Source organism: Xiphophorus maculatus, chromosome 23 (assembly GCF_002775205.1).
Source record: "Xiphophorus maculatus strain JP 163 A chromosome 23, X_maculatus-5.0-male, whole genome shotgun sequence".
NCBI lineage: Eukaryota > Metazoa > Chordata > Actinopteri > Cyprinodontiformes > Poeciliidae > Xiphophorus > Xiphophorus maculatus.
Window position 1 is genome coordinate 29,492,575 of NC_036465.1, and position 10,307 is coordinate 29,502,881.

The window sequence follows — 10,307 nt, forward strand, 5'->3', positions numbered from 1 at the left end:
GTTTTGATTTCCTCTGGATACTTTTTAGGTTTCCATTTCAAGCAACCCATTATATATGCCTTTATAGTGTAAATATAGACAGACATAATGTGGCATTAATTATCAGTATACTGTAGTTCTTTTTCATCTCCAGGGGTGTTTGATGTACAGTGTATAATTGTGTGGGCGTGTGCAGGGGTGTGTGTGTGTGTGTGTGTGGGGGGGGGGTGCGTGTGTGTGTGTGTGTGTGTGCGTGTGTGTGTGTGTGTGTGTACTTGTATATACTACATATAGAGGACCACTTTCACAATTTACACCCATAAATTGAGGTCATCTGCGGAAAGTGAGGACATTTCCCTGACCCTCGCTCAGTTCTACTGTTGTCTATTTGTTTGATTTAGAGCTACTATGTTAATTAAGTTTTGGTTAAAGTTGGGTTAAGAATATACTAATACTGTTTAGGGTTAAGCATAAATATAAATACCAAAATGAATGAAAGGCAATGCAAAGTCCTCTGAACAATAGAAGTACAAGGTTGCATGTGTGTGTGAGAGTTTGCAGAAAAAGGAACCCACTTATTTTCTCTGACTCAATCCCCCTCTAAGCCTAAATCCAGTTTCTGGTGTCTTCCTCCCTCAGTGTCTGTGTGCACAGCGCTCCTCAGTGCTTCTATGAATGTTGACATTTGAGCATAAATTACTGCATTTCTCTCCATCTCTGACTCTTTTGAAGAACGGATTCCGTCTCCTTAGATCTGAGTTATTATTCTCTGGCTTCCCTCAAACGGAGGCATCACCACCACCTGGTTGTAGGGTCTTACTGTAATTGGCAGATTATGTTGAATGCAGTTAAAATAGTACAACGCCAAGCTAAATTACATACAGGCAGCTGTTTGGTATGTAAAGATGTTTGGGGATTGAGGCTAGTATCTAACGATGAGCTGAAATGAAGAACAAGGCAGAAAAAGAACCTTTTTTGGTCTCATTTCTCTTGGAGTTTATGAAGTTTCTGGAAGTAAAATTATGTTTAATTGGTTAAATTTAGTCAGGAGGAATAGTGGTCAATATCAATTGCCCCTGGATGAGTCCATGTGGTCGATATGGTTGTAATATTATTATTTAGTTTGTGCAGCAGTGGTATTTTATATTTTCAAACTGCTTTCATCTGTACCTGGGCAATCATTGGCTGCTGTAATTATGCTTTATAGGATGTTTGGCTTTTGCTGCATTATTAAAACAGTGTTGCAGGACTAAGCTGAATAGAGCTGACACTGTTGAGCATCTTCTAAACATCCAGTTCCTGTAAAAGCTGACTTTTATAGCATGTAAAACATCTCAGTGATATAATGATGGAAACTTCCACTTTATGTTACCAGATAGTGATTTAAATCTGGACACAATGTAGATGTAGATAAACACAATTTGTAATTTAATCTTGTTTATGTGGATAGGGAAGTTCTATCATGACTCATTGGGCTCAACTTGCCTCCACTCAACTCTATGCGGTTCAGGTTATTTTTCTTCACATTTGTGTTCTGGCTCTATGAGAGTTGGTACCTTTTCTTCAGACTGGTACTGTCTAAATCAGGGGTGGGCACTCCTGGTCCTCGAGGGCCGGTGTCCTGCAACTCTTAGATGTCTCCCTGGTCCAACACACCTGAATCCAACAGCTGAATCTCCTCCTAAGTGCAGTCAAGTTCTCCAGAGTCCTGTTAACGACCTCATTATTTGACTCAGGTGTGTTGAAGTAGAGATGCATCTAAAAGTTGCAGGACACCGGCCCTCGAGGACCAGGAGTGCCCACCCCTGGAAATGGTGATATTCCATGTTCCAACAGTCTTGTTATGACCTGAGGAATTTCCAAGGATTCCCAGAATTCACATTGCCTCAGACTTTGCCTCAAATCCTGTCCCTGCAGATTCTGGGTCCATGCTAAAGTCACTGATTAATGTCTTTTTGGGACCCAGAAGCCAAGGCTGGACTACCAGGCCCTGGAAAGCCCTGAGCTCTGAGGGCCTTAGAGAGAGGATGAGGAGCTCCTTCACCTGGATCCAGCTGAGGTTTGGAAAGTGCCACTGCTCCTTTGAAAGGATTTATTTAGGATTTATTTAAGGTGACTCATGAGGAAGCCTCCTGGGTGCCTCTCTCTGGAGGTTCTCCAGGCCCGGAGGGACGATGCATGGGAACACCTACAGCTCCCAGAATGACCTGAGGGGTGGAGCAGGAGAGAGGAAAGTCATGGATGGATGGACGGACGGACGGACGGACGGACACAAAAACTTCACAGATTGTGAAACAAATATACAAAAATAAAACTGATATGTTTGACCATAACTGCTGTTACAGTTACAGGAAAGAAAGAGGAAAGATTCCAAGCCTAAGGAACGGGCATGGCGGCATCATGCTGTGTGGATGTCTCACTAGAACAGGAACTGATTCACTTCAGAAAATAGATTACATCATGAAGAATGGATATCATGTGAAAAAATTGGATCACATCTAAAGACCTCAGCCAGGATCCTGAAGCGTGGCTCTTAGTGTGTTTTTCAACTGGACGATGATCCTAAGCTGCCAGATACATGACAAAGTGGCTTTGTGAAAAATATCTTTGCTTATTTTCTAGAATTTAACAGCAGAATTAATTCTGGTATTTCTACCTGACCTAAAACAGAAAGAGTCCAGTGTGATTTAACTTTACAGTGGGGAAAAAAACAAAAGTCATGTGCCTTTTCCTATAGTGTATGTAAATATCTGGTTTGAACAGAGGATGCGGTCTTCCTCTGGTCATTTCATGTCTCGCGCAGCCTTGTTTTCTCTGCAGGTTTAGTTTATTCAGCATACTGCAGCAGTCTACACACCATAAATACATTAAAGTTATTAAATTCAGAGTCATGTATATGCATTACACTTCAGTAGATCCGCAATGCGGTGAGGAAAAACAATATTTGCCTGGTAAAATGGAGAAATGCGCAGCTAAGCTACTGTTTCACTTTGCAGGACAGATTGTCACTGGCTCAGTAATTCTGGTGAGTTGCAAATACATGCTGCATATAAATCATCATGTAAATCATATAAAGAAATGTCTATTGAAATGTTTTTGTATGAATATAGTTTTGTATAAATTTAGTGAAGCTGAAGAGCCAGCAGGAACTGTCCAGTTGGAAAGTAATTTGAAGCATCAAACAGTCGTTGAAAACAGTGTGTGCAGGTCAGCAGACACACACTGTGTCTCACAGAGTCATTAGGCAGCGTTGCCAGCACCTAATAGCTCAGAGTGGTCCAATTTGAGTGTAATTTAGTTCCCCATGCAGACCACTGATGGGTATGTAACTGACTCTATTTGGAAGAGAGTGGCATGTCCAGAAGAGCAACACACAGGATAAGTGTTGGCATCACTAGTGGAGCCGTGGATATCAAGCAGTTAGTGGAACATCTGACCGTCAATGAAAACAGAGAGGGCAGCTCACCAGGCAGAGAGGCTCATGGGAGAATCAGACAGGAGTGTTGGACTTACAGGAGTCTGATGGCTGTTGCGTTGTGGATTTGAAAGGTTGACAACATTCTGTTCGAATAATTTGTTATTCGGAGATTTAATAATCTCCGAGTTCTGATGTTGGAACTGAAGAAGATACAACGATACACAAGTCCTGAACCTGTGATAAAACGCAAATCGCACAAGTCACAAACTTATGCAATGCAATAATCCATCATGCTGCAAAATCATAGCACACTTTTCAGTGATAGTGTTATAGTTATTTTTATATGCATATGTTGTTTGTTGCTATGGTTTCTGTGTTCTACATTTCCTCTCTTTCTGCAGGTGTAGAAGCAGACTTGCTACAACCGATAGTAGCCACACAGGCACACCCACTAGAAGGAAACAAACACATCCAGTACAACACTTTCATTCTATTGACTGAGAAGTTGCCAGGCTACTGTACTTTTTTGTTCCAAGCACGAGCAGAAAATGGTGAGCGAGCAGAGAGGTATGCAAGGGGAGATTTGATCTGAGCAGAGAAAATCTGAGCAAGTTTAGAGAAAATTTGAGAGAGCAGAAGTTATGAGTACAAACATTATAAGTTTTGAGAAGAAAAGACATGAAGTTCTGCTTTCAGAATGAAAATGTGTCTCCAATAGGCCTCACCTTAATGTTCACACAACAATGCTGAGTGTCAGACAGGACATGTTGAAGGAAAAAGATTAATGGCAGGCTTCATAATCTATAGCTACGTTCCCAATGCAGATGTGCACAAACGTCAAGGTTCCACTACTGTCAATTTCACAATTGCGATGTTTCCATTAACTAAGAAACAATTAAAATCACATAAATAAATTTGTTCAAGCAATATGTCAGTAAAAAACATGCTGCACTTTGATCCTCCATCTACTTCCTGTCGTCTCCTTCTTCATGGTTTGTGGCAGTGGAAACATCCGGTTGTTGATCATGTGACTCGTCTGATGTGAATAAAAAGTTTCCACTGCAGTTTAAAAAAAACAAAACAATTTCAACCCGTAACAACCGCCCCCCTGCCCCCACATCATCCAAACACCAAAACGTTTCAGGCTTATTTTTTTATTGCTTTTTTATTTATTCTATTAAACAAATTTATTTTCAAATTCCACTTTTATATAATCACTGGAAACACAGCTGTTGAGTGTTGATGCTTTGTCCCATACTTTACCTTTATCCAGAAGTCAAGGAGTACTTTTATGTGCTCAATGTGACAATGTCTCTGTGCGTTCTGCTGGTGCAGCCAGAAACTTTCTGATCTAAAGTGAATTCTCTGTTTAATCCAATGAAACTCCATCTTGACTGGCTGAAACCAAAAGACAACAAATTGACCTCACCACTTCTAAATGCTTTATAAAGGTAGCGTTAAACGTTGCTATTTGCTAACCTTGAGAAGAATGCATGAAGTGAAGAACAAGTTGTTCTATTTCTGCTTCTTTTCTCTCTCTTCTTTTTTTCATTTGTCTGTAAGGTTTCGCCGCCTGTCATGATAACAACATCAGCTCAAACAGCGGCTCTGTTTTCTCGCCTCGTACTGGTTTTGCATTACACAAGCCATTAGGCTCAAAGACCGGCGGACAGACCACAGACAGCAGGCGGCTGTGTGCGCTCGGCGGCAGCTGCACACCGCTGCAGAGGCCAGAAGAGACGGCTTAATGAAGGGACACGGAACAAGGGGAATCTAGAAAGAGCGACAAAGGAGAGAGGGCAGCGACGGGGCAGGAGAGGGCGAGGCTAATGAGAGGCTGTACAAACCCAGAATGTCAGCAGCGCAGCCGGACCGGAGCCTGTGATCAGAACAGGGCCCTGCTCCGTGGGTCTGCGTCAGAGTGTGAGCACGTGGACGTTAGCAAGAGAACGAGAAGAAAGGAGGAAAACACAGTTAATGAGTGTATTAGCCACTGTTACACACCAGCGTGTGTGTCATGTTACAGAGTTCTGTAATAGCTGGGTGAGTGACGGATCTTTTCTGGGTGCCAGTTGTTAGCCACTCATTAGCTCAGCAATAGTTACTCAGGGTGATGGACGTGTCTGCAGGAAGAGAAAAGGCTGAGCGCAGTTTGATTGACTGTCAGATGGATTTAGACGTCTTTGCAGCTTGGGGTACAAACAAATTTTTTTAGATGCTCAAAAATAATAACACCTCCTCTCTCTCAGCTCTGGGGAATTGCTCAGCAACTCATCGCCATGGTAACTGAGTTGGCAGGATGCGGTCTGACTCCTGACATCTGTGTAATTCATGAAACGCGCACCCTTTGGCTCGGAACAATCAGGGAAAAAGTTTAATTCGGCAATCATCTCGTCTCCGCGCCTCCCGACCTTCGGCTTTCCAGCAGCAGCTGCCGCCGTTTGGCCGCCGGTCCACGGTGTTTACCACCTGGGTGATTCTCAGGTTACTTCAAAATATACCACAAAAAATTATGTTTTTGAACACTGCATCTATTGAGGGACTCTTTGAACCTCCAAGAAAATATATTTCCCCACTTTATGCATGAAATCCCAAACATTATTATGAATTTCGTTGTTACTTAGGTTGCTTTAAATTCAACCCCGAAATGGGACAATTTGATTCCTCTGTGAGTATAACTCTATAACATAATTAAACTAATTCTTCCAGTTCCTCTGAGATCACCTGTCCCTTGATTAAAATAACTAATCGTAAGTATATTTTATTTGTGTCTGAATCATAATAATTGGACTGATAAGTAAAATATGGCAACTTAATGTAAAACCGCTTTTCATAAATCATGAAAATACACTTTAAAATAAATATTAAATCAGGCTTTTTAATGTTTTTGAATCATTCTTTAAACTTTGCATATAGTCCAACAAATATTAGTCTAGTATTTGCTGTTATTATTAAAAAAAAATCATAACAATGTATCATGTAACGGGGTTGAACACACCGGCTGGCTTAACAACAGTCCAACATTTGAAAATTTTCACTAAAAGTTGCCATAAATCCACATCAGCTAGGTTTAGGAGCAACATATGATATGATGAAAACAAGAAATTAATATGTTTCAAAGGCAATTCTTCACTTTTTCCCAAACTACAATAAATATCATTTCCGTGCGTAACAGTGTTGAAAGGTTGAGCTTGACGATGACGATCTATGGATAAAAATAATCAAATATAGGTAAGAAACTATATTAACACTTATCTATCTTTACAGTGTGAGCGGGAAAAGACTTAAGTGATGTCACTTCCAGGGTGCAGAGGAAATTAGACTGAACCATAATTTATAAAAAGGAGGGATTGGTATGTTGTTATGGGGTTGAACAAAACTGGAGGAACATGATTAAAAAATGCAATGTTATAGATAATTCATGTATTTTTCTCATATTTCTTTTATTTAGGTTACAATATACCAAAACAATGTTTAAAATGGTGCAAATAAACTTGCATTTTCTGGCTATTTTTATTTGTTTTATATTCAGTGCTGGTTCTAGTTGGCTGTCTTCTGCCACTTTAAAGTATTTTTAAACATTTCCATAGAAAAAGTCTTTACTGGAAATCTGGTTTATCCCAGTGACTGATGACTGATTTTTCAAAATATAATGGGAGGATAAAGAAGCTGCTGCAGTGGCAGGTAAAACTCTGAAGAGTGACTTAGCTGAATCAGACTTCTGTTTCTTTTGGGAAGGGATGAGCTGCACACGGCACACAGTTCATTCGCCAGCCACCTGGAGAGCTATTAAAGCTTCTTACTCAGGATGACCCGCAGGGCACCGTCCCTTAAGTCTACAAAAAGTTTGAGCCCATGCCTCTAATTCCAGCCAGCGGCTACCAGCAGGCACTCTCTTCCGTTCTCCAATGTCGAGGAACTTATCTGAGAAGTAAGCGTGGACGGGTCAGACCGGGCCTGAATGCAGAGCGCTTTGGAAAAGCAGCCAGAAGCCGTCGAGTTTTTCACATTTTGTCACTTTTTAACAAAAACTTTTAATGTTTTTTAAGATTCGACACATTAAAATATCCACAAAAGCAGTGCAAAAAAAATATTAAGACAGAGAGAAAACAATATGTTGCTTTTTCAAAAATAAATCAAACATGTATTTGCCATAAAAACCCTTAATTCTCAGGACTTGGTCTTGGCTTTAATTGAACTCTGGTATGTTTGTGTAGAAAGTCCGGTTTGTTTGTGGAGATGTGAATATGCAATTGAACTCTGATGCGGACCAAAACAATAAACTCTGGTCTGCTTGAAAACCTCGGTCTCTGTCCGGTTGACGTGAAATCTGGTGCGGTTTGAACGCAGGTTCAAGTGCCAAGCAGGCCAGAAATGGCTACAAAAGCAGGAAGCAGATCACAACGCAGGGCATTCTGGGTAAATACAATCAAACAAACATGTGTGTCTGGTGCTAGCAGGAGGAATGGCTTGTGGACTTTTGCTAAACACAAAGCAGAAATCCTACAAACGCTAAAATCAGACGCCGCTCCAGTTTTGTTCACATTTCATTAACAAGGAAGTTTTCGGTGTCTTCTTCTGTGGTTTTTTTGTGGTTCTTGGTGTAGCACCCCTACATGGATGGGGGCTAAAAGGTTTTTCAAAGGGTTTGAATTGTTTGACACAGTGCAGTGTGAAGAAGAACCATCCAGCTGAATATGGAGCAAACGTTGTCATTTTAGTCTGTAATCAAACCGAGGCCACTGGACTGTCAGGTGTGAAAACATCCAAACTCAGATACTGCGCTGCTCTGTTCCCACGTTTCCAGGAGTGTTCTGTTTTCAGTTATTGATGAATTGTTGACATCTGGAGCACAGTGCATGTAAGAAATGAAAAATTTTCACTAATCTGTCGTCAGTTAGGATGGCTGGAATAGCACAATCAGGTGAAGTAGTTAGAATGAAAAAGGAAAAACATGAAAGTAAAACATAGAAACATACTGAAGAGGCATAAGTAGCTCATGTATCGTTTATTGGTTTGTCAAGCAAATCCCTTTAAGATTCAGGGTTTGTTAAGTAATTCGCTTTCTTTAAATTTCTTTACGTTAACAAGAAACTGTTCACTTAAAGCTGAAAACATTAGACTCAGGTTTGGATGGCTGGTTGGAGACGACTGTGTTTGACATGTTGCATGTTTCCCTGTTGCTCTGACTCTTCATACATTTTCATCACGGATCCCCCAGTGAGTCTGTGTGGGAGGTCATCGCATCTGGGCTCGTTTTCTTTTGCCTGTTTGCATTCATGTGCAAATGAAACCTTAACTCCAGGGAGAAAATGACGTGAGCTTTACTGAACCGAGCGTCACGAAGCGAACTGCAGGAAACGCGTTCCTGCACTGATATCCAGAGTAAGACAGCAAAAATGAAAATCTGCCTGTGATTTTGTTTTATGCTTTCTAAATCAGAGGCTTCAGGTTTCTTAAAGAGTCCTTCAGCGTTGCCGTGGTAACGTGGTGTCCTCTCTTTCTCTAGTTTCATTCTTCAAGGTTTCTCAGGTTGTGAGGACAGACCGGATTCCTTCTGTTTCCTGATAATTGAACTGAACTCTGTGGATGTTCAGGGTCTTTGTATCCATCTGCTGACTGATATTTTTCAATAAATAACCTTTTCTCTGATTGGTTGGAGAGTTTTTTTCAGTTTTCATGCTGTAGTGGTAGCCATGGATACTGATGAACCAGTTGAATGGACCTTCCAGAACCACCTGTCTGTGTACAATCACTGAGACATTCACTGCACTGTGAGACGACTAGCCCCAACTGACTGGACCTCTGTTAAATTAGCTTAGTCACTTTAAGGGGGTGAATATTTATGTTACATATTTTTATTCAATTGTCATTATTTTGTAGAATTCAGTTTTCACTTTCATATTAAAGGACTTTTTGTCGTTTTTTTTTTGTTAAATAGACACATTTGGCTCATCATGATTGATTTGTAAAACAAATGAAAATATTAAAACATCCAAAGGGGACGAATACTTTTTCCAGTCACTGCAAAACGACTCCCTCTTCAGGGGAGTCAGGGTTTGAGCCATCTGTGAACTTTATTCAAACTACGAGGGCAGTGGACCAGCTATCTAGTCGGTTTTGTTGTTTCTGCGTTTTACGGCGTTTCTCAGAGGAGGGGAATGATTCAGTCAGTAACTGACTCCAGAAAACACACCTGGACTGATCACGAGCTGAAATTCAAATGACTTAATTCCCTCCGGTGCGACAAAGCCTTGCTTTGGTGTGACAGCAGGCGGCTCTCTGTGACGGTTAAAAGCTGAGCGTCTGGCAGGATGAAATTACGCGTCACGCCGTCGTTACCTGGAGGCCAGAAAGCGCCGCTCTCTTCCTCATCACAACTCTCATTTCCATGCGGCGACTTGCAACAAGCTGCAGTGCACATAACTAATTGTAATGAGCTCTAATAACAAGGATCTCTGTGTTTTGTCACAGTGGGAAGTTGGGGGGCCTGGAGGAGAAACACGACGGCGGAGAGAGCAGCAGGAATGTATAATCTCTTCTTTCCTACTGATTGAATCCAATTTTCATGCTTTCAATTAATTAAAACTCACCGGATAAACTGAGATGCAGGCTGCATGTATAAGCGCTCTGGTTATTTATCTTTTTAGGCAAATCCATTTTTGCCTAAAAAGCACAGAGTGCCTCATAATTGTGTTGCAAAGCAAAGTGGGGAAACTGTCCAAAGCCGTGGACTTCTCTGTCATGTTTGTTCTTCCGCAAACAGCATGGCCGACGTTTAATGATCAGTTAAAACCACACATACGTGTCTTATGTAATGAAGCAGTCGCAACTTTTTAAAAAGTACTTATGAAGACGTTTGATTATATTGGCACAAATTTGGACCCAAAAAGTTTGTGCTTGTAAATCG